Here is a 24,784-nt window from a genome sequence, read left to right as displayed (position 1 = left end):
ATGGTTGTAATGGGTCCCTTTCAACTCAGCATATTCTGGGATTCTATGAAACCTTCATTCCACTTTCTGCTTCATATTATAGTCAGAGTCTGCATAATCCAAGTAAAAATACCCTTCAAAATGGGGAACAACCCCCATTGGAAGAAGTACCAATACATGGCTTATAGATTTTAGCTCTATGTAGTAGTAACTACAGATAAAATGCAGAAGGTAAAAAAACTACTTTCCCAAAGCCTGTACTCTCTAATGTATTTTATATCAGTCGTGTGCTTTACGATACTTTAATTATACCCCTATATAAGTATATTTTTCAGTTCTCCTGAAGAGCTCCTTCACCCAGTCTGTGGTGTAAATTTTTGAAAGATCATGGTAATATCTCATTGTAAAAACTGGGGGATAGCTAAAAATATCTTTATCTATACCATATACATACATAAGTTCATCTGATCATACACTATCCCTCTCTATACAATTTCTATTTTTTTTCCAAAATGCCTAATTATCCTCATGAACATCAAGACCTCAGTGTGGTGCCTTCACACCAGCTGTAAAAAGATGCCTCAGCTATAAAAAGTTGTATAGATGAGACTGTGTGGAGGAAGGAGACATGAGATGCTGGACAATGGTGGCCTTGTTTTTTGGATTTGGGCCTTATGTGGAACACAGAAATATGCCAGAGTTCATAAATCCCCTTCAGTGCTTAACAATTTTTTTACATTTATACTCTGCATATTCTTGCCCTTTTGCTGATTAGGGCTGTTCAGCTGGACTCCTGTTCATCTTCTCCCCTCTAGTCTCTAGGTTCTAGGATGATTCTCTCTGCACTCCAGTCTCTCTTGTCCATTCCATTCAGTGTTTCTTCTACTCCTTTACTGTGTCTCCTTTTGAGTACTTCCCCTCTTAGCAGAATTTCATCCCTACTCCTAAGCGTTCATGAGCCACCTCTCTCTTCCCCCGACAGTCCTTGATTTCTCCCATTCTTTTTTAACCTACCTCTTTCTCTCTTAATAGGAACCTACACAAAGCTGCTTCTAGAATGGCCTGATTGTAACTACCAGGAAAACTTGTACTTCAAACACTTTCAGATTTAGTGCTGCAGTCCAAAAACCTAATACCTATTTTTCAGTTTCCTTCAATGCTCCTGTTGAGAACAAGCCTAGCAAACTTTTATCAACAAAAAAGAAACACCAATGTATTTTTCTACCCTGGTTCCACAGTCAGCAAAAGCTGCTACACTTACAATGTTCACTGAAGTTCTTCAGGGGCACTGGCAGCCAGACAATGGGGAACATGAAATGTCTGTGGGCCACACTGTTTTCAGGATCAGTTTTCAATGTAGTTGCACACAACTATCATTTCCAGAAAAGAGCTAGCAGGCACACCCCTTGGTGTGAGACAGTCCTGACTAGGAATTTGAAAAGCAGGAAATTACCCTTCATGTGACAACATCTTAGTATGAAAAAAGCCCCATACCTGTGACAGTTTTAACAGTTCAGCACTTTGCCATTGCCAGCATGTTTTCTATGTTGCCAGGACACTTCTTGTCCTCTACTGTTGGCTTTGAAGCATTTTAATCCTGAAATTTTAAATGCTGAATTAGAAAGGAAAACTGTAGCTTCATGAATGATTCCATTTGTTTCAGTAAACAAGATAATGAGAATGTTATTATAGCATCTGAGACAGAAAGTCACTCAGGATTGAGGATGCCAATGACATCAGTGAGGTCAGTCATAACATCTCCTGACTTTATTTATTTCCTTGCTGTTGATGCAAATTATATCCCCTATACCAGTTCTACTTTTGATCAGTCACTTCCTACCAGGATCAAAACTGAACTTCACAGAAGAGGCAAGTAACTTAAAGCTACAGTTTGGATCCTTGTCTTAAAGGATCCAGCTGTGCAATCCTCTGTTTGTTCAGATGTGCTTTTCTTCTCAGCTGCTCACTCTTTCAATGAAATATCCAAGTTGCCCAATAATCCTCTGCTATAATGTAATAAGAAAAGCCAGCAGCTTCTAACCTTTCAGGCAGACTAATTTCCAGTCCATTTCCTTATAGGCAGAGGTGTTAGTCGTTGCTCCCCACTGTTCTGTTCAGGGGTGTTGCCAAGCTAGTTTATAGTAATGCCATAGTTTGAAAGACAGCTGTATAGGCCCCAAATCCCCCTTCATAACGTAATGTTTTTGCTAAGAAGGCTCCATTATTCCCATTCCAGCCATGCCTAGACACAGGAGCATGCAAAATCAGACTTTTCCCCTTAACACTGGGGTATCTGCTGGCCGTGCTTATGAACTACATTCAATGCCAAAAAGATAGCAGGGCTTCCAGGGCAGTAACATCTGAATTCTGGGTTCACTTCAGGAGAGGCATATTGAGCATTCTGTTAAACAAGTCCTGTGACCAGATGAAGAACAGCTGCCTGTTTGCCTGGGAAAGGAGAGTGTTTCATCCTGACAGCAGCTGGGCACGCTCAGAGTGGAAAAGCTGCTGGGGTACAGCCCAGGGCAGCGAGAGGGAGACAGTAAGTCAAGACAAGGGTAGACCAGGAGGCTGCTGTGAGTAGGGGATTCACCTGCTGCAGTACGACCAGTGATGGGTAGAAGGCAGCTTTAATAATGCAAGGTAGGAGCAGACCTATTCAGTTGGTCCTGCAGACCAGATATCTACAGTGGTTTTACAGACAAGTTCTAGAATAGTCCTGTTACCAAAAAGGCCAACTGTATTTTTGCTGATATGGAGTCTCCAGGAGCAAAACACAGCAGAACCGTGTTTTTCTATTATTACAGATTTACACTTTTCTGGTTTGTTATTTGTATACCCAGTGATATACAATTCTATTGATGTACAACCTATCTTAAAGGAAAAGGCAGATATGGCATGGAAGGGCCTCAGGTCCTCCTCACATTTCTGACTAGCACAGCTCAATATTGTGTTTTCCTATTTTTTATACCCAGAAGGATATTCTATGGCTTACTGAAAAGATAAGACTACAGACTCTACCAGTCAAAGTGGATTTGTCAACCCCCTGAAGAAGAGCCATCTTGTCCTTCCCTTAATAAACCAGTGCCCCAGGAATTCTGAGCTGCTGCATATGTAACAATATTCAAGATAATTCCACCGCATTACTAAGCTCACAAACATGAAAAAATTTTTCTAAGTATTAATAATAAATTCCAGACCTTTTTTTTTTTTTCGTGCAATCAGCCTCTCACCATTCATTCTGTGGTGCAATGATAAAAGAAGGAAATGAGAAATGGAAATTCTGGCACGAAAAGTCAAACTCACAGCAGAGTGAAAAGGAAGTATCTCTACAGACTGATCATTGAAGAGGTTTACAGGAAAGCACTGTCAAAAATCTTCTCCATGAATTCATATCTGAGGATAAGAGAGTTTTCACCTTATATTCTTTGTAATAGCATAAAATGTGAAGTAATTTATTTAATCAGGAAAATGAAAATGCATTTTATAAAAGTTTTGAAATCGGCATGTGTTTATTCGATTTCATTTTTACAGTGAAGCCACTTTGGCTCCTTTTACTATAGCTTTCTTTTAGATCTTGATCACTTTCGAATAAAAGAGAAGCAAATTGTATTTCAGTTTAAAAATTGAAGACTTTGTCTTCAGTAATACAAAACAACATCAGCTGGACTGCTAACACCCAGATTTGGTCTCCTCCTAATACTGTGCCAGCTCTGAGCCTTGTTGCCCTTGAAGAGCCAATTTGATCACAGGAATACAAAAATTGATAGTGTGGGGGTTTTGTTATAGTTGGTGCTTTTCTCTTTTTTCCACCTTGCCACTGCACAGGCTACGAGAAGAAAAAATTAATTCCATCTATTTCTGCTTACTGTAATGAAGCACACTTGATCTTAGGAGAGATGTAGTAGCACAAACAAGAACTAAAGCCACAATGAGTAATTTCAGCAGAAATTAAGTAATTGGAAGAGCTCCTTGTGAACAGGACATGTTGTGATACATTCACTCCAGAGATTTTCAACAGCAGAGTTACACAAAGATTTAATGTGGCCAAGGACAAGAAACCTGATCGTGCCAAGAGGAGTGGCATTTAATATGTCAATACATACATCAGTCATCAGTACAGGAACCTGATACAGCAAACAACTTCAAATGCAGCTGGAATGGATACTCCCTTGAAAAATGAACTGATGTGAGTTCATCTGTATGGGTCAACGAAACCCATCAGAGGTCAAGGAGCATTCCACAGAAGCAGTTACGCAAAAGGAACAAACTGTACCCACCTATGAGAAGGCACAGAAACATGCACTGGGACATTTCCCAAAGTGTAGAGGAAAAATGAGCAGAAAGAAGGCAGCAAAGCATAATCAGGCCTTAAGCTCTCTCTTAAGGATGGTGCAAAGAGAAGATTTCCAATGACTTGTCCTTCCTCTTGGTCTCTCTCTTAAAGATGGTGCAAAGAGATTTCCAATGACTTGTCCTTCCTCTTGGTCTCTCTCTTAAGGATGGTGCAAAGAGAAGATTTCCAATGACTTGTCCTTCCTCTTGGTTGGTGGGATTCAGGCTGCCCAAGACTGAACAAATGACCCCTATTTAGAGAAGAGAGAAACTCTGAGGAAAAAGAGGTACTGATGAAAGCCTATAGCTTTATGGGCTTTACCACAGCAAACAGCTGGGATGCCATAGGGCATTACAACTCTAATTCACTGACTTGTTGAGGCGTATTAGCTCAGGACTAAGCCTTTTACTCTTAGTATTCCTGATTAAAATAGACTAACTACTAAATTACATTTCCAAGATCTTAGTATTTGTCATGAAGTTTTCAACAACATAAGTTGTTTTTACACTCTGCCTTTCTACAACATTTTGAGTGATTTTCCCATAAACTGTGAAGCTTTGTTATTTGTATATGACACCTTTGCCCAAACAACACAGGTTTCATTAGATGCATAGAAAAGATGCAAAGATGCATGATCAGATATTTTTTTCCATTTATCTGAGATTAATTAATATTAGAAGTGTACCTAAAGCCATTTCTATGAAGGAAGCAGCCTGGACCAATCCTAGAGGTTTTAAACTTGCAGCTTAAGGAAGTGTCTGAGTAATAGCATCTGCATAATAAAGATATTTTGCCATTTTGAATAATCTCAAACATTAAAAATCCCATATTAATATTAATGTTTTCCTTTGCAGTGGCTATTGAAAAATTGCATCTTATTCCTGATCTCTAGATTGTCTAGCTTTAATTTTCAAGCACTATCTGGCATCATAAGTGCCTCTGTGACTTAAAACAGCCACCTCTTCTGCAGGCAGTTTCTTTTAGGTTAGCAGCAGCTGTTTTTTGTTCTTCATATCAACAAGTAAACAAGTAGAAGTTATTGTCAATTTAAGTTACTATCAAAGGAAGGCATAGTTTTCTATTTGAAATTTTTTGTTATTATACTAATTATTTTTATTACACTAAAAGGAAACAGTTCAACTGTCCATTTATTGCTCATTGTTTCTAAAAGTGACACTGGATAGTGACTAAAAACAATTGGGATAATTGAGTAATTAGAGAAAGTAAAACAATTGGAAGAGATCATTATTTTTCTGATTCTATGACTCAAATCAGTTCATCTGTCTAGCCAGGAAAGAGACAGAAGGTATTACAAAACATAATGCTTTGTTCTTCTTTCCTTTACTCTTTGGCTGGAAGGAAGGACTACAATTATTTCTCTTGTAATCACTTGCATTAATTGTGCCTCTAGTGCAGTATCAAAATGTTTTAGATGTATGGTGGTACCATGCTCTGATCCATGATGAGTCAACTCTAGGAGCTAAGCTGGCAGAAAATTACTATTTTGTATTATTAATTTCCTGGCTGTTTATCTGTCAAAATTGTGACACCAAGTGTTTATGTCAAAACACGTAAGTAAATAGGGCTGTGGCAAAACTAAATTGACTTGGCTGAAGTAATTCTCCATTTAATATCCATCTGTTCACTCATAGGTAAATAAATCTATCTATTTTACTAAAATTCTCTGTGTTTTGATTTAAACTTTTTTTTAGTATTTTTCCTTATACATTTATATTATGCATTATGTTAATACATAATACCTTATGTATTAGCAGCAGTAATTACAAGTTTTTCAGACAGTTAGAAGGTCTAAAGAGAAATAGTGGCCAATGTTTTAATAACATTGTTTTTACAACAAGAACTTCAAAGGACTACACAACTACAGACCATTTAAAAATTCTAGAGACATTTAAAATTTAAAATATTTAATTAAATTTTCAGCTCATGTGAAGTTTTATAACTGCAGAATACAATGGAACTACCATGAATTTATTTTGTCTGGGGATCAAGATGATAATGATATGGGGAAATAACCAATTTAGATTTTATGTCATTTTTTTACTCTGGTGATGCTTTGAAATTGGGGAAATTAAAAAAAAAAATAAATTTCAAAATCTTGAAATATTTTTGCATACTTTGCTTTTATGTGACAGAATACTGCAAGAAAGGATAAGATTGCTACTTAAATGAAGACGTATTTGCATATTTCTGAAGAAATTGTGCAATCTTCCCCATTTAGAAATCTACATGTCAAACTGATAGTTCTTATGTTTGGAGATGTGACTTCACTGATCTGGCCATCCCTATGACATCATTTTCAGGAAAGCAAATTATTCTCTTCCGTTTGGCCTTGGAGAGCTAACCCCAGAGGAAGCACTCTCAGTGCTCACAGGCAGTCTCATCACTGCCTTTGTATAATGTATGCAGTTGCACAGTTTACACTTCATGTAAGAACCTATTTTCTAATTGTAAACAAAGGAATCTGAGGATCAGCATATTCCTTCAGCAATATTACTATTTTCAAGTGGAAAAATCAAAAAGTTTGAATATCTATTTGTTTAGAAAATAACTTCGAAGGCATCAGATTTTTTAATTAGAGGAAAAATTGATCAGTATTACAGGCATACTAACCTCTCTCAACAAGCCTCCTTCTCCCAGTGTTAGTAGAGTTTAAAAAAAAGATATCTTGACATTTTTAATTTAAATATTTGAACAAATTTCTCTCTTTGCTACATTAAATCACCAAAATAAAGTTGTCCAGTGTAAGCTGCAGGGTCACAAGTTCAGTAGCTGAGGAGGTTTTTGTGCAGTTGCTAAATCCCCTGGTTTTGTTTCCTCTGCTCTGAGCCCACTGTGCTCACTAGACAGCAGCTGCGTGTGACTTGCTGCACTTAACCCCAGTCCACTTAGCACATGTAGTCATATCCACAGCCCCATTTCTATTTCACTTCACTTTTTATTACTACCCCTCTCTCTTAGTATATTCCAAGACTGAGGAGTCAGTGAAATTTTGTCTTGAGTCTCTCCTCATCATTAGACAATGCAATATAGCAGTTACAGTAGAGTATTCACCACTTACAGTAGAGAATTATGTCTAGAACAATTGCCCTTATAGCAGACTGCATGTTGCAGCAAGTCTACCTAAGATGCTTGAAAAACAATTTCAGCATTTCCAGAGTGCTTTTCATAGCCATAAGTATAATCAGTTGACATCATTAGTAAAGAAATCTTCTAGCGTGTGTTCCTCACTGCCTGAAATGAAAAAGTTCCTAATTAAACCAATTTCCCTGCAGAAGGACCACACTCACAGTGTCACGTCAGCACAAGAAAAGCAAGAGCTGTTTTCCGTGCAAACTTCCTGAAACTTCTTGCAATTTTTTCTCTTTCCCTCATTTCTGAAGTGATGTAATTTTCCCAGTGATGGCAGATTGCAAACTGCAAATTCTAAGAAAAAAGAACTAGTCCCTTTTAGTTTCAAATGCGTTCATGTTATGTTCTGTCTGCTCTCCAGGTAATTTCTATGGACATTCCCCAGAATACCTAAGAGAGTATCAATAAATACTACTCCAAGACAAATGCAACTCTAGCAATATAGTGATAGTATCTTCTTGTATCTTTCCTAAATAAGTTCCTTCTTTGCTGTAGATACAATTCATCTATTTTATAAAGACCTATGTATTTGAATTTTGACATTGAAAGCTTCAGACCAAACTTCTGAATTCTTATCACACTCTTTTCTACATGCCTTACAGGTCTAGCCAAGTTTGTTGATTGCACACAAAAATTAGCAATCATAACTCACTCCTCCTCTGCCCTGCCTTATATTACAAAGCCAATACTACAGTACCAACCAGTGGATTTAACAGATGTGCGTATTTAGATTAATTTGCATTCAACTTTAGCCTAAATTATGAGCCTTCTCTCTTTCATCTGCCTGTATAACCATTAAAATTAAGTTGGGCTGCTCTGGAGGACCATTGAAAGCACAGGGGTGTTCTATCTCCATTGACTGAAAGGGGATTGAGGTAAAAGTCCTAATCTCAACACTTAAAGTTAAAAGTATAAAGACAAACCACGTGCATATTCTCTAATCCTCATAACTGTGGTACATTGAGAATTGTTACTCACATCCGTCCTGATCCACTTCATTTTAAACACATATTTGTTCTTCATTTTTCATTCAATTAGACGCTGCATTTCAACAGCAATTGAAGATACCCAAATTAGATTGAAGAGGGTCACAGTTTTCTATGTACTCTATGTTGTAGTTACCTTGTAAGAAACACTGGCTTTTAACTCCAGAAATGTTGTTCTGAGTTCAGGTAATGTATAGTAAACAAGGTAAAAAATATGTTATGACAAAGCAATACAATAGATCTCACTTCTTTTTAACAGTTTTAGCAAACTTATTGGGTTTCACTATAGTTTCACTATGTCTACATAAAATGGTAAATTGACAAGTACTGGTCATTAAGTCCTACCTTAATCTTTTGTAAGATTTTAAAGTAGACAAAAAAAAAAAAAAAAGAAAAAAGAAACACCCGTAAAAATAAACAAACAATCATAATCACCAACAGATATTTAATTATCCTTGCCCCACAAAATGCCCAGTCTTTGGGCACAAAAGAGGGCCTATTGGAAATAAACTGTAGGATGCAAAAGCCCTAGGATAGTCACTTATCCCAGAATGGCAAGCAGACTCTAAGACTCTCAGACTGTTCCAGTCTGGTTGAGATATGTGTGACACGTTGATGCATGAGAAGAGTTATTTCCAGCATAGAATTATCAGTGGCTTTGTGCAGGTCATCACCCACATTAATGGCTGGAGAGCTGAAGGTTCCACAAGTGCTAAACAGAGCTAATAGTTTGACCAGGGGATCAGAGATCCCAGCTGACAACAAAACCTCAGAGAGCTTACCTTGTTTATAAAAGTAGCACATGGAAACTCCCAAACTATGATCTCTGTGCCATGTGCACAGAGACAAAACAATGACGAGCTTAAAAAAAGCTATTCAGGTTAAATCCAAATTTGAGTACAAGAGCCAATGAGTACAAGGTGACTATCAGTACTCTTAGGCTGATTCTCAAAGGAATTAAGTTACTATTAGTCACACTTCAGAACAGTGTTAGAGTGAGAAAAAAAATTCCAAACTAAATGTTCCTCAAATAATTAAGCATTTTATGAAAGATTACATGATTTTGTATCTGCAATCAGGTGTCACAAATTCCCACAGCTCTGTGTTCCAACTTTTCTTTGATATAAATCCCAGTACACTAACATTGTATAGCAGCATATTCATCACGAGCTTATAGTCATAGCAAATATACTTTTATTGTTGCTTTTTGTAAAAGCTTTTAGGGAAAATATACATAGGATTAAAATTATATTATGAATCAAGTGAAAAGTGGTGTTATAACAAAATCTCATTTGTTAGACTTCCAATATGTGCCTTTGAAGTGTTGTCATTAATAAACTTCAGTGTCTGTGATCACAATTAGGCTATGCTGATGAATAGGGAATATTTGAATACTTGAAGCTGAAAGGTAATTCATGAAGTGCTGCAGACAAAGGCAACATTAGGAATTAAACCAAGAGCAGGATTACATTAAGTCCTTTCTTGTCACAATTAGTCTAGTCAAGTTCTGAATTGCTGATAGAAAGCCTATTTCAGGATAAGTTCCATTTAACTCCTTTTTACCAGCCTTAGTTGTAATTCAAATGCTTCAGTAATCATCAGATTAATTGGTGTTTCTCTTTAACTCTTTATCTGTCTTTATCAGGTTCTCTCAAGTACTTCAAGGAGAGGTGAGACACTTAGATACTACATTACTACATTACTTACATACTACTTGCTACTTGATTATTTGGTGTATAAGCAGGTGTGACTGCTTATGTTTACATACCACGATGAAGATGACTAAATAGTATCTACTGTTTATCTGAGTTACCAATACTATAGACTGTGTATAAGAAAATCAATTAAAAGACAGGCTTTTTAAACCCCAATGTGGCTATATCTCCTGCTCCCACCCTCATCCCAGTGCAAAAATCATTCTGGGGAAGGGTACACACATGACCAGCTACAGCAATTGCAATACATACAAGAAAAAATAAATAACAATATGGAGAAAAATTATACCACTGACTATGGAGATCAGTGCCAAAGCAAGCAACAAAACACATTATTCTGAAGAAAGAGAGGCAAAGACATGCTGAGACAGCTGCATGACAAACAAACCACCAGGAAATAAAATCTAAAAGGAACCTAAGTTATCAAACTGCAGCCAGGCATTTTGGGCTAGACGGTACAATTTACATAGAGGCCTGTTTGAGGGTGCGACTTTGCTGCATTTTATCAAGCAGCTCTCACCACACCATCGGTTGCACAGTCTTTTCAAGACTGAAACTAGCGCTTACTTCTCATCTTGTCCCCTAAGGTGAGGGAAGCTGGAGTAGTTGGATTTGACAAGCCCTATTCTGTCTGGAGTACTTTATTATTTGTTCACTGGAAAAGAATGTTCTTCAGTCCCATACTTGCTTTGCGACATGTCCTTGTGCGAGCCATGAAGCAAGACTGGAGAGACACCCGCTCCCTGCACCCACCCACACTTATCTCCAGAGTGTCTGTTGCAAGTGTTACTCAAGGGTAAGGTAGTACCTCTGAACAGATGCAGCAAACACACGGCATTAAGCAATAAATGCCACCTTGATCACTTTCTTTACTAGTGCCAAGAGCTTTAATCTCTTCAGCGGAATGTGTGTATTTGCTATAACAATACACACCCAGAAGTGTCTCACTGGAGTTATGAATCCCAATCAGCAATACATTAAATAAATATGATTTCTCTGTTTTACTAAGATGAAACATTTCCTATTCGTCTGTTTGTCTTGCTGTGTAGTGAGACACAATCTCATTGTTTTGTCATACTGCTTTAGTATTTTATCTCAGGTGATCAGGAATTCCTTGGAATTCAGCCTACTTTGATCACATGGGTCAATTGGCTGTCTTACTACAGACACACAATTTCTGTTAGAGTCATGAAAATTTTTGTTTTCAATTTTATAGACATCAAGACTGGAATTACAAATGTCACTCAGGAAGCAAATTACCCTAGATAACATTTAGATTTATCAGAAGTAATCAAAAGCCTTATAACTGCAGTATTGGCTGGAGAGATTCCCTAATACTGTGAAATTTTTGAGGTTACCACTGAATTTAAGTTTGTGTCATTTCAGTCAGTGAAGCAAGAAAACTTGTATTGGCATGACTGAGTCCTAATATTTTAACTGTAAGTTGAGGGTGAGGAGAGTGCTAGAGGATAGGCATTCTTTACCAAAAAGCCTCAAATCAAACGAAAAAAAGAAAAATGTTAAATGCAGAGCAGATTTGGAGCTAAGAAAATTTGCCAGTGATGTGAAGTCCTACAGCATGCCACAGCAGTAGGAATGCTGAGAAAGAGCAGTCAGCAAAAGCTGGGTCAGATCCATCATTCCATTTGCACACAAGATGCTCCCTTCACAGCTTCTGCAGTTTGTATGTCATGCCTTAAGATTCCTAGAAAATCTAGGAGATCAAGTGCTCAACAAGAGAAAACATGATGCTCGTTTTAACGCAAGTCTTGTTTCCTCTAAAGGCTTGCTGTAATTGCAAAAAACTGTCCCAGCTGATTTCATATAATATTAAAAACATGCAAGAATTAATTATTTGGGTGGATTATATTCTGAAATTTCTTGCACATTTCTCAGTTTAATGTGGGTTTTTTAATAAGGGGGTCACATTCCTGAGTTAAAATTCCCAGTGATGGTATTCTCCTTTGAGTTCTTTTTGTCTCATTTTGAAGTTTGTTTTTCAAAACTGTATGCTATAATAAAGCTGAATTAATGGGTTGAGTTTTACAAGTCATATTACATAAAGATTTTTAAGCTCTTAGAAATTAATATACTTAGCACAGTGATTTTAAAAAAAATTGTCTCAAAATCAAGAATTCTTAGCAAAAGAACTTATGAAAAATGGCTGGTTTCCCTGTATCCCTTGTACTGTAGGTACAGAACTAGTCAGTCATGAGCTCAGCTTCCAGGTTTTGAAGGTCCTGTGCTAGTAACATTGTTAATTGAGCGTGAGTCTGGAGAAGAGTGCAAGACCAAAAGCAGTGGGATAAATACAATGACATGAACCATCACTAAAAGCAAAGCAAATCAGAATTCAAGCTCTTAGCTCTGTATTCACAGCGCTGCTAAAAGGAGAATGACTAGTTTGGCCTTGGCAGTCTTCAGCTAAATAATATTGGTCACACATGTGGATAATGTCACTTTTGGATATTCCTGGGAATTCATGCCTTTGAATTGTATCAGTTTATTTTTATGTCTGGAAATACCCATATAAATGAAGGTGTTCTTCATGGGGACCTGCCCTTTTTTTGTCTTTTAACAACTGCCTTTTTAAGGGAAGAGAAAAAGGAGTACTAGTAGTAAACAGAAGTAAAAATAAGGAAGGAATAAAATCACGCCTCAAATCAATGACTGTCACCAATACAACACATATAAAAAATTCCTGTGACTTCATGGCCTGCTTCTATTTCTCTTCATAGAAAAGCAAAAAATAAAATAGTTCAAGCTGAATCAGCTAGATACACTTTTTTGCTAATTTTCACAACCATTTCTTCTATGTCTCACTGCTTGTAGAGCCATTTATACATTAAAAAGCAGGTGATGACACCACCAAATCAAAGTTATAAATTCCATAATCAAAACTTAGTAATAGGCAGTTTGCATATGCTCGACTGTTTCTGAGAGCATGTTGATTACACGAGGGAATGGTAACAGGAATTGCATAAATCATGTTAAATTAGGATCCAGCATTGCATTAAGGTATGACAAAGAGTGTCTTAATGCACTGAAAAGCTACAATTTCCAAACTTCCCTTTTTCTGATGTAACATCCTCTTCTTCAGAAATCCTGTCTCTCTCGTGCACTTTTCACCTGCTGCTGCACATGAGGAAGTACATCAAGCAACACTGCAGCTCCAAAAATGGCACAAAAAGGGAAAGTTCACTTGGCCTCAAATAAAGACCAAATGACAAGCAAAAAACATCAGAGTTTTGAAACAAAACCCTATTTACAATTTACACAGTTTGGGTGCTGATTACTGGTGTTGGCTAGAGTCTGAGAAGAATAAAGCAAGATAATTTGGTTCTTCAAATACATTAAAATATGTGCTGTAGAATTTCAGAGATTCAATATCACGACATTTGAAATGGATGTTTTGCACAAAGCTCCTCTGTCAAGCTGAAAGTGGTACTTAGCAATATCTCAGTGCAATCTATGTTAATATAGGTACCCACTTGGGAAACAGAAAAGAGCTGGTTCTTGGGTCAGGTTCTATCCCAAAGTAAATGCAGATTCATAATTAAGCCCATATTAAACGAGAACAAAGTTTCCTTCCTTTTCGCTTGTAGCAGTGCATCCTTACTGGTCATACCAAACATGAAAATGCACAGGCAGGTTTGTGTATTTTTGTGTAATCACAGTGACACACAGGACAACATGAGACTTGGAAAGTCTGTGAGATCCACTGTGCTGTATGGTCATACCCTGCCACCCCACAAGGGTTAGCAGTTGGGAGTGCAGCTATTTCCTCTATGGAAATGATCACGCTCTAACATTTTAACTGTAGATATAAGTAGAAAAGTTTTGTTGGCAAATTTAAAGCAGGTGTGATGTGATATCCACTGAGCTGGCTGTCAGAAGACAACATTAGCAGATGATCCCTTGACACAGAGGTACTGGTCTGGAGAAGGAAACACTAAAACCTATATATGTCTGCTTTAAGCCTGCTAACAAGGCAGATACTATTGCTGACAAATGCAGGTCTTACACATCTAAATCTCATAGACTTGGAACTTGATTTTCCTCTCCTTTCTATCATCAAACTGAACCCATAAAGCTTAAACTACTATACAGACAGTGTAAACAAAATTAGAATATGTGTGCTTTTAATAGAGTTGCACAACTACACAAAGATTACAAATAAATGCATGTTAATTAGAACTAAATGATCTAAACATTCCAGGTTCTACAGGTTCAGACGTGTTATGAACTTCATACCATCAAATTATAAATCTAGGTTATAACTGAAAAATCTTCAGGCAACTTCTCTCAGATCTAGAGAGAACTAATGCTTCTTTACTAATGGAAGGTAGTTTTTGATCTGCCTCAGTAGTAAACAGTTTAGCATTCAGCCAGTTGTCTAAAGTAAAAATTAGTAAAGGTTGGGTCATTAGTCTTCAAATCAAAGACACTCAAAACAAAACAAAGAAGGCCATCATACATCGCAGAATAATTCCAAGACAGATGACAAAAATACTTACAAGTTGGAGTTGGGTCTCTGAGTATATCCAGTTCAAATATATTTTTTGCAATTAAAAAGTGTTGTTAAGAGAAAAATAAGCCTCTGAAGAGACAAATATTTTGACTGTGAAGCTGGATTTATGATGAAATTTTTTATAATACAGTTAAACCAGTGTAATTTTCTTGATCAAAGGATTTCTGTATAGTTCTCTGCACACTCTAGCCATATTGCTGTTATAGGTCAGTTCACTTACCTGGCACGAGTAAGCTATACCAGAAAAAAACCAGGTAAAAAAGATAACTATAAAAATATATAAAAAACATACATAAACATATATTTGGCATTTTTTTCCTATAATAATTACCCCTGTCTCTGAAAGCAAGTGCTTATAAAATATTTCATCTGGGACTACTCTTCTGAAGGATAAATAAAGTTAAGAATACAAAAATAACATAATGTTAACAATATTTCCATTGCACTTAACAGTCTCTGTTACTTGCCCCTTTGCTACTGACAGAGATCGAACTGGGAGGGTTGGTGGAACAACCTGAGAGGAGATGGAGAACCTAGCTGGGTGAAGGCAGTTAAAACCCACAACTAATAGGGGAATTGTTGCTGGGCAACAACTATGGAAATGTGGAAAACATGCCATATTTGTCAAGTGATCAAGGCAAAATATGGCGCTGTTTTGGACACCAGCTGGAGTGACAGTTTAGCTTAAGAGCATTTCTAGCTGCAATTTTCCTCCTTAAAAACAGAGTTTTCCTTCAGAATTAAATTAGACCAAGTTATGAATGCAAGTTACAGGAGACAGTGAAGGGGGAGGTAGCAAAAGAGACCAATAAAAGCTGGTCCCCTGCCTGCCTTTCTCAAAAGGGAGTCTGCACTGCTGATTGCTGGCAAAATATCCAAAGAGGCAGAACAAAACTTGACTGTTTCTTTCCTGGCAGCAAGAAAATGTTTCCCTGCATACTTCTGTCAGTTTCTTTTTACTTTGAATTTCTCCTGTGTCATCAAGGCTTAGTCCAAAAAAGTGTCTGACCCCATTCTTCCTTTCAAGTAGCACACTAGTTCAAGTGAATCACTGAGCAATGCATTAGTCAATTCACGGGCAAAGAAGGCTGCATTTATATTCTGAAAGTGTTTGAGTTCCAGATCTTAGTGCTCCCAACCTTCTTTCCCAGAGAAGAGAATAATCTTTATCGTAAGAAGGCTTAAGAGTTAACACAATCAATGAAAGAAAACTCTCAGTGCATGCTAAATTCAAAAGTCTTGCTAAGAATCAAAATTAGTTTTATATATATATATATATGTATATAAAAAACTGTTGTTATATATATATTATATACATATAACTGCTATATATAACTGTTATATAACTGTAAATATATATAACTGTTGAGATATATATATCTCTATATATATATATCTATATCAAAACTGTTATGTATTTTGCACACCACTACACATGACTTCCCAATTAATTCATCTGGTCTTTTCAAACAAGTAACAAAGAATAAACACTGAACTTTGAACAAGTTTGAAGTTTGGACAAGAATTTATAAAGTATTCAGAAATACTGAAGCCAGAAGAACAGAAAAATTGGATACAATCTTTCAGATTCTGGGGACATAGCTTTGGACTTAAGATAGCAAATTCTGGATTCAAGCAGAATTGTGCAGTAAGAAGTTAAATACTATATTAAAAGAGTTTGGAAGCTGAAATTCAGTGAACTCTGGCCTCTAGCTCTGGAATTCCCCCTCTCTCACTGAACTCTGTCTCTGCCTGGCAGTACATGAAAAGGTAACACCTCGAGTTCAAACTCCTCCTGAGATTTTAAAATTCCAAGGTGATACGATCTCAGCTCAAGCCTCTGCTGTTTGTCAAGAGGTACTTGTGTCAAGCCTGCTTCTCAGAATAAGAGGAGATAGAGAGGGAAAGCATCCTGTGAAACATCTGAAATACGCAGTTCAAGATTTTGTTTGCTTAGCCAGACTTCAGGTTTAATTGAAATACTTTAAAGATCCTAAAACTCAAAAAAAGTTATTAACAAAATAAAGGAATATTTATTATTGAAATTGGGTAATCTAGATGATAATACAGGCTTCTTTTTTCTAAAGCATTTCAGGAAAATTTATCAGGGCTGATCATGAAACAAAAAACACAGGAAAATAGACACACTAACAAGGACTGCACCAGTGGGTCCAAAGATTCTTTACTATTCTTGGGGCTGTTAATTAATCAGTGCACAGTTATCTGCCTGCAGTGTTTTGCAATATTGCACAATATTGTATTTAATAAAGGAAAACATCAGCACAGATGCTACAGATTATTCACAAACAAGGGCAAAGCTACTTATATCTAGCTAAATCTTTGCAAATATTTCTATATCTTTCAAAAACTAATGTGCTGCCTGCACAGAGAGTTGTGATTGAGTTGAGACCCAATGCACACCCTGACCCTTATCAGCACAAAGACATCTTCTATGCAGAAACTATGCAAGTTGTACAGTCTGTTTTTCCCCCTGCATCTAGGACTTGCACTAGAAAATGGGAGCTACCTCCAACAAGAATAACTTCTGGACATGCAGGTATGTGATTCAGCACGAGACACACTGCGCTGTGTCTATATACCTGAGTGAATGTCAGTGTGCTTCCGCATTATTATCAGACTTAACCTCGGTCTATTTACTTTTCCCTTCTTGTGTTTATTGCACTAATTGACAGGGGAAGACTATCCCTGCTTTGCATACGTTTTGAACATTAGCATTATTGGTTTCCTGAGAAGTTAGAAAAGGAGATAAACAAGTCTAGCAGTCCTATTTGTGTCTTGTAAATCATGTTCTGCTAAAAAGAGAAGAAGAAAAAGAATGAAGGAGAGGAGGAGCCTGCAATAAAAGCAGAGAATAGAAGACTGCTGAGAAGATCAGGAAATTAATTTAAAGACAATTCTCCAAATGATTTAATTTTTTTTTCCTAAGGACCTAAATGAACTCTTCAAGTTTACTGCAGCCTATGAAAGATTGTGGGGAAAAGCATGAACCTAGGGGACAGGACTGTGTTTTGTAGGAAAAAATGAGTAGATAACTTTAATCTAATAAGAATTTCCATTTTTCCTATGTCTTATGCTACATTATCCTATTTTAAATGTGTATAGTTCTGGGTTTGTTTCCTAAATGTGAGTTAGCTTTGAGTTTATAAAACTCCTTTAAGTGCTAAAATATGCAGCATGTGGAAAAGCAATAGTACTTCAGAGTTTGCACTAACCTGGGTACCGGCCACCAGGAAACATACTTTTTACTACTGCTTCTCCAAAGCACCAAGGAGCCTAAGTTTGTAACTAGAACCTTACAGGAGGATGGCTTTGACTTTCTAGATGTCTTAGATTGCAAAGGAGTGTTTACTCTTCATTTAAAAGGTGCTTTTCTTTCTATTCTAACAACTGTTGTACCAATCAGATACCAATCACACTGTTTGGAACCAAATCCGGAGGTGGGGGGAAGAGGTACATAGTCCAAGATGCTCCTGTGGGTATCAGCAGGAGTCAGTGTGGTTTAGATAATGGAGACAGATACCAGGAAACAAAAGCTGGGCTGATGTTATTTTGAAGTTAAATATCATGGAGAAATAACAGGATAACTGGACTAAAATCAGTTTTTCAAACTTAAAATCCTAGACTATCTAGCTGTTAATAAAATAAGCTGGGAGTACACATTCTGCTAATAATCGATCAATGTTGTTAATTTGTAGTTTTTCTTTGTTCTAGGGAAAACACTCAATGTAAGAACATATTTCCTCTATGTACTTTACATTCTTTTCAAATACACTCACAAAGCTCTAAGCACCACTAATCCATCAGCTGCATGTTCAAAGGCAGCAGTTTGGGATGCCAGCATTCAAGCTTTACGAGACTCCTAATTAACTCCTAACACACCAAAATACAAAATATAATGACACGGTTGTTTTTAAATCCTTGAGACTTTCAGGGTTCAGCATTCGGCCCTTTGCTACAAACCACTCCAGAAGTGCACTCTGTGCCCTCTGTGCCCCTGGTACTGGCTGCTACGGGAGCATTGCTCCACACACAGGAATGTAATGCCTTAGCTAGCACCAGTTTATGCTGCAGTCATCTTGCCCTTAAACTGGCTGAGTTAAAATTGTTCTTGCATTCAAAGACAGACAATGTCTGTAAAAAACAGTGTAGAGGTACTTGAGAAAACTCCTTCAGACCTTGTTGAATCAGATCTAGGATGTTTCTTTCCCTTTGTACTAGACAGACAGGAAACTGATTAGCAGCAGTAATACCCCTTTGCAGGTATTTTTTGTCAGGGCTAAAATTTTAAGTTGTTTACACTGACTTATTATTTGAGTTGACATGTAGCACAAAGCAGCAGAAAATGTCTAGTAAGTGATATGATCTCTGCCAGTATTTTATCAACACTAACTGGCATCAAAGGACAGTAAGAATGATATCCCTCTTTATCTCACAGTAAAATGCTTCACATTTTACAGTGAAGTAAAATTCACTCTTTCTTGTCATGATGATGAACCCAGCTAAAATCATGCTGCATTAGCCTTTTATGTATCTTAATACTTGCTTTGTTCCTTGAAAATAAAATTTCAAGTCTAACAGTGGGGGCACAAGTATACTAATTTCAGTAGATACTATGTCTTGTTTACATTGCTGTATAGCTTTTTTAAATGTCACTTTACAGTGAAATTTAATTATTCAGTAAGCTGTGAGCAATTATGTCAAGTTAAATAGATAGTTCTTGTAGCATTTGGATAGTGTTCTATTGGCGTAGCAGGCTGATTATGTCCCATTATCAAGCTCAGATTTATTCTCCAATAGCTAATCTGATCCATTTTTCAATTATCTTTAATCTACTGACTCCCACCTCAGCAAAAAAGGCAACATCAACAAAGTAATGTAATGGCAAAGAACAGAGATGCAGGATATGAAAGAAACTAAATTTAATTTTGCTGTTAGTACAGAACAGGGGTTTTGTTGTATCAAATTTCTCCAAAAGAAAGAGCCATTTTACACGAAGATTAAACATTACAATAGAAAAGTCAAATGGAGTGCTGTTTATCTTTTCTTCTCTCACAATTCCTAAGAGCAGGTTTAATGGCAGCCTAGAGACCACATTTGTTCAAACTGAAGCTTTGTTTACTTTACCCATATAATTGCCTAACCTTCAAGGTGTGCTCATACTAAATATTTTTAAAGAACACTGAATTTGACTAGCACTACCTTCACTGAGAAGTTATATATGCCACATCTAATATTAATATGTCCATATTTTTTAACACTCTATAAGAAAGGGCAGTAAGTTTTACTAAGAATTATAAATAACTGTCTAGTAAAATGGATTCATTTCAGTGCTGAAATATAAAGAGTCATGAGCTGAGACTGGATTCAATATGAAAAGAAAGGAGGCTACTTTTAATGTACTTGTCTCTTTTAAAATAAGCTTTATTTGTTTTTATTTAATATTTATGTTGCTTTTTGGGTTTTTTTCCAGTTTTGTATCTTCCTCACAAAGTCAAGCACGAGAAGAAAACCTAAATAAGCACTTGTGTCTAATAACACTTGAGAAAAATAAATCTTATGGGGGAGATGCATAGGAAGTGCAAGATTATTTTATGTCATTAAGATATACCAGGGTAAGCTAAATACCCCAAGAGGATAGTTCACAGCTGGGATGGAACACCTGGAATAAAGGGAAGAACAGACTGCATCAGGGTGTCAGTCAACAGATTCAATCTTGTGACACTTTGGTTTGGCTAAATTAAAGCCTCTGGGCATGGAAGGAACCAATACCATTTCGTGTCTCTATATCCAGTTTCTGTTGTGCTCCAGTGACATTTATTACTACTTTTGTAATTGCTTGTCCTGTAGCAGGAGAGAGTCACTAGTAAACAAACCCAGCTGTTCCCAGGACTCTGGCACTCCTCAAAGCACAGCTGCGCTATTGCTGTAGCCACTCGCTTTCGGAAATCCTCCGCTCACCAAATCAATCAAAGCGTGGTTTAAATTTTCATTTATGTGATCTTATTTACCCCAAGGCACTGTGATCACTGACGATCACAGAAATAAAATGCACCAAATAGGTTGGTCAAATTCTTTTTCATGAAATAGTGCTGCAAGACAAGATTTTGAAAAGGGCAATGAACTCATCACACATTATTGGAATATTACCGATATTGCTGAAGGGACGTGCTTTGGCTTGCTGGCCCTGCGTCTGAACCAAATAGCAGCGACTCAGTTGTTTCACCCCAGAGACACTGTTGGCTAGCTAGCTGGTGCAATTGGGCACGGGAGGACAAATCCAGGCATGCCAGAGCCCCGGTAGCAGCGGGATGGAGTTTTCCTCTCGCAGAGGTCTGCTCCTCAGGTTCCCTCTGACGGAGAAGCCCTAAGGCGAGGTGAAGGAAAGGAGTCAGTTCAGATGGAGGGTTTTTATCCAGAGTTTTTATTCTGGCCCGCAGGCCTCTGAATCTAACAACTCCAACAGAGCTGCTGGCCGCGTAGTCTGCTTGCCCTTTTACCTGGGGCAGAGGGGGAGGGGACGGAGAGGAAACCCACCAACCAGGTACGGGAGAGCAGGTCCCAAGGGACAAAGGACAGCTGGATGGCCCAATGCCCCCCAGAGGTAGGGCATCTTTTGAACTTGCCCAATCACTCGATGCCCTTCTGGAATTCCAGGATTGACAGTCAGTGCTCGGCAGGGGTCGGAGTGGGGAAGGGAGAGGTGATTGACACACCTGGGGAAGGAATCTTCAGGGAGAAACCCGGGGTATCTGAGGCAAACTATGACATCACACCACAACAACATATCATTCTGTGAGTGAGAAACAGGAATTTGGAGCTAACACCCAAGCGATGTTAACAAGAATTTTCGGAGTGGAAAAGGCTCAAAGCCTCCCTCGCTGGGATGCCTGTCCTGCCTCCCAAGCAGGCATCATTTCCACACTGAGCCCATCCAGACCCAAAGACTCCCAGGAGATTTGTTCCTGTGCTAGTGTCTTTTTCTAACATACCCATATGATAAGGACATGTGAAGAGATGTGTGTATGGCCAACGTGTAAAAACACAAATTTTGAAAGCAGAATATCAGAAAAAACATGCAAATATTCGCTTCAGGATTTCTACTATCAACAAGAAATTAATATTGTACCTGTGATTCCCCTGTAAGAAATATCTTTTGCGAGTTTCAGTTTTTCTATCAAATTTGTTAATTCTTTACTTTTTTTCAACAAGTGAAAGGAAGATTCACTAATGTCAGAACTGGATTTTAATTTTTAACTAGTTTTACCCCAGTGAAACTCTACTGTTTTCTGTAAAGCTACACGTGATTTTATAAAATCACAAGGTAGCTTTAGAATCACAGAATAGTTTCTAATAGTTTAGATAATAAGAAAATCAGGATTCACAAGGAATTCTTGATACTGGGACTTTCATTGGTATGGAGATTTCAGGGATAAACACAGCTACTTTTAGGTATAAAAGTTGATTCTTGACTCCATTACACTGGTTCAATGACTCTGCTCACCAAAGGGAGACTATACTAATTGAGTTTCTGTGCATCAAAAAGGGAACTTAGTAACTTGCAACATTATACAATTCCTTGTAATTACAAATACTGTTTCTCAGTGGTATTTGTGAGTTTCTGAATGCATTAATAACACAGTATTTGATAAAGCAGGTCTGCAAGAGAAATGCTAAGATATTTATGGAAGCAGGTACCAAATTGCAGGTTGTTACCTAAACTTCTGGAGTTTCTAATGAAATATAATTAATTGTATAATTACATTATTTACCCAATCATATTGGTCACTAAGAAAAATTAAGCAAATATTTAAATTTAAGATAAATATCAGGAGCAATTTAATTGTGGAAAAAGTTCTCAGTGATTTCAAATCCTGCTCACACAAGTAAATTTTACACTATCAGATATGATGATATTGCTGACTTTGATGTTAGCAGAGTCTGATGAACATTTTATAGCACTAGAAAATTTCAAAACATTAATAACTATTACAAAATTTTACTTACAGTCTTGCAAAACCACCAGCGTAAAGAAACCAATCTGTCACTGATGTCACCTGAGGCATTTCACTTCAATAATTATATATGACTGTACAGAAAACATGATGTGGCAATTGCTTTGCTAAGCAAGTAATTATTTGTAGCTCTCTCTCAGCAAACCAGTTTAGAGACTTGGCATGTCATACAGTAAAAACAAATGCATGCACCTCTTTAAAAAAGAATGGAGTTTCACAGATTTAGTTTTGCTTTCCTCCTCGCTTTTCCCATAATCAATTGGTTCCATAGCAAACACATCAAGGAAAGAAAATCTATAGAACTTGCATTCTGGCAAACCCTCCAAAAGGGTAACAACCATGATTCCACCCAATTCATCAGACTGAAGACGTCACAGAGTGGAAGAGGTCATCTAAACTAAGTTGTGCAGCCAGGCTTGCACTCTTGCATGTCTCCAACATATTCTAAACAGTCCCAGCAAGATCTTCGTCTCCATCAATAGAAATGTTCCATTTATTTCAACACTGAAATCGATTCATTTGACTTGCTTTAGGTGCCTATACTAGAAAATATGTACTTCGGCTTAGGAATTAATTTTTTCTCAGCTGATTCTACACGAGCACAGGATGACTAAATGGGTTAGAGACATGTACAGAGACAATGCCTACATTTTGGCATTCCACTCTGGGAGTCAAATACTAAGTTTCCAGACAAATTGCCAGAGCTTTACGTCACCAGAAGGCTTGCCCGCATGTAGCAATGTATGTTTGAAAAAAGGCACAAATTTTCTGTGTTAAATGAGCTGTTGAAGTACCATAAAGTGGGCAGAAAATGTGACCAGAATATCACAGTGAAGTCACTCGCTGCTGAGCAGACTTCAGAGGCTTCAGCCCATGTAAGGCTGTGTGAGGTTCCTCTCCTCTCCCACGCTGGTTGGTGCCTGGCTCTGTGGTCAAATCTGCTCCTGGCCAAAGAAGAGAAAGAAGACCAGAGGTGGCAGCAGCCACTCCTCACCTCAGTGCTTCTCCCTTTTCCATCACGCCCTTGCCATGCCAACCTGATCAACTCTGCCAAACTGGTGTCGTCCTTCTCTCATGCTGCAGCAAGGAGGAGAACATCTAAGAGCCTACTGTTAGTGAACACTGAAATACTTTGCTGGAAACTGGAGTAAGGTAGCAGTGGTCACATTGGTTAGTCTGGACAAGGTCTGGATGGTTCTTCACCTCTCTCAAGTGTGGGAGTACTCAACAGAAGAGATGCGAATAAGAAGGAATAGGCAAGAGAAGGGGATCCTGAGATCCCCTGCATAAAAACTGGAAACCACTGCTGACCCACTTTCCATCTTTTGTGACAGAACTACATGCAATCAAGTGGAATTAAAGCCTAAAAGTGATTTTAAAGTTTCATATAAGCATCTCTTTCTTTAAACATGGATGTATTGTTTCTCTTTTTAAAGTCCTTTGAAAGTCCTCAACTGTGATCTTATAAGGTCACCATCCTGAAAAGCTAGAAACACCACAAGATCTGTATTCTACACCAAGTTAAAAGCAGGCAATATTTTTGGCTGAGGTAATGTTGGCATACAACTACATACAGACAGTGCTGAAATTTGATCAAAAACAAAGCAGGAAAATGAGAAGGTGTATGGCTGGATTTTAATGAAGGTATGCCAATAACTGAAAAATCAAGGGTTTAGGTGTGCCTTGGAATTATATGAATTCTGATGCAGACTCTGGTTGAATGGATATTGTAATTTGTTCCACATGCATTTATTTTGCATTATGAGAGAGAGCTGATTGCTTGCAGACAAGTATGTGTCTGTAGCTTTGCCCGGCTAGCTCAGTCGGTAGAGCATGAAAGTCTTAATCTCAGGGTCGTGGCGTCAAGCCACACGTTGGGCGCCACCCTGTAGCTCTGCCTGGCTAGGTGGTGCCAGGCTGCCACAGCCCCTCTCTGCTCCGCTGGTCTCCCAGCTGCCAGGGAAGGCACAGCGCAAAAACAGAAGCAGCAGTCACAGATCCTGGGGTACTTTTATTTGATGTTACCGCTCCCCTTTCTGCTTCTCCAGGACCCC

The 24,784-nt window shown here is 37.7% G+C and overlaps 1 protein-coding gene across 2 annotated transcripts in view; it reads right to left on the bottom strand.

Annotated features, from left to right (window-relative positions):
* SLC44A3 (solute carrier family 44 member 3) overlaps positions 1-24,784 on the bottom strand; it is a 91,781-nt gene that overhangs the window by 66,057 nt on the left and 940 nt on the right. The window lies entirely within an intron of this gene.

The sequence above is a fragment of the Motacilla alba genome, chromosome 8 (assembly GCF_015832195.1).
Source record: "Motacilla alba alba isolate MOTALB_02 chromosome 8, Motacilla_alba_V1.0_pri, whole genome shotgun sequence".
In the NCBI taxonomy this organism is placed as follows: domain Eukaryota; kingdom Metazoa; phylum Chordata; class Aves; order Passeriformes; family Motacillidae; genus Motacilla; species Motacilla alba.
Note: the sequence above shows the minus strand (reverse complement) of the source record. Positions and strands in the feature narration are given on the sequence as shown.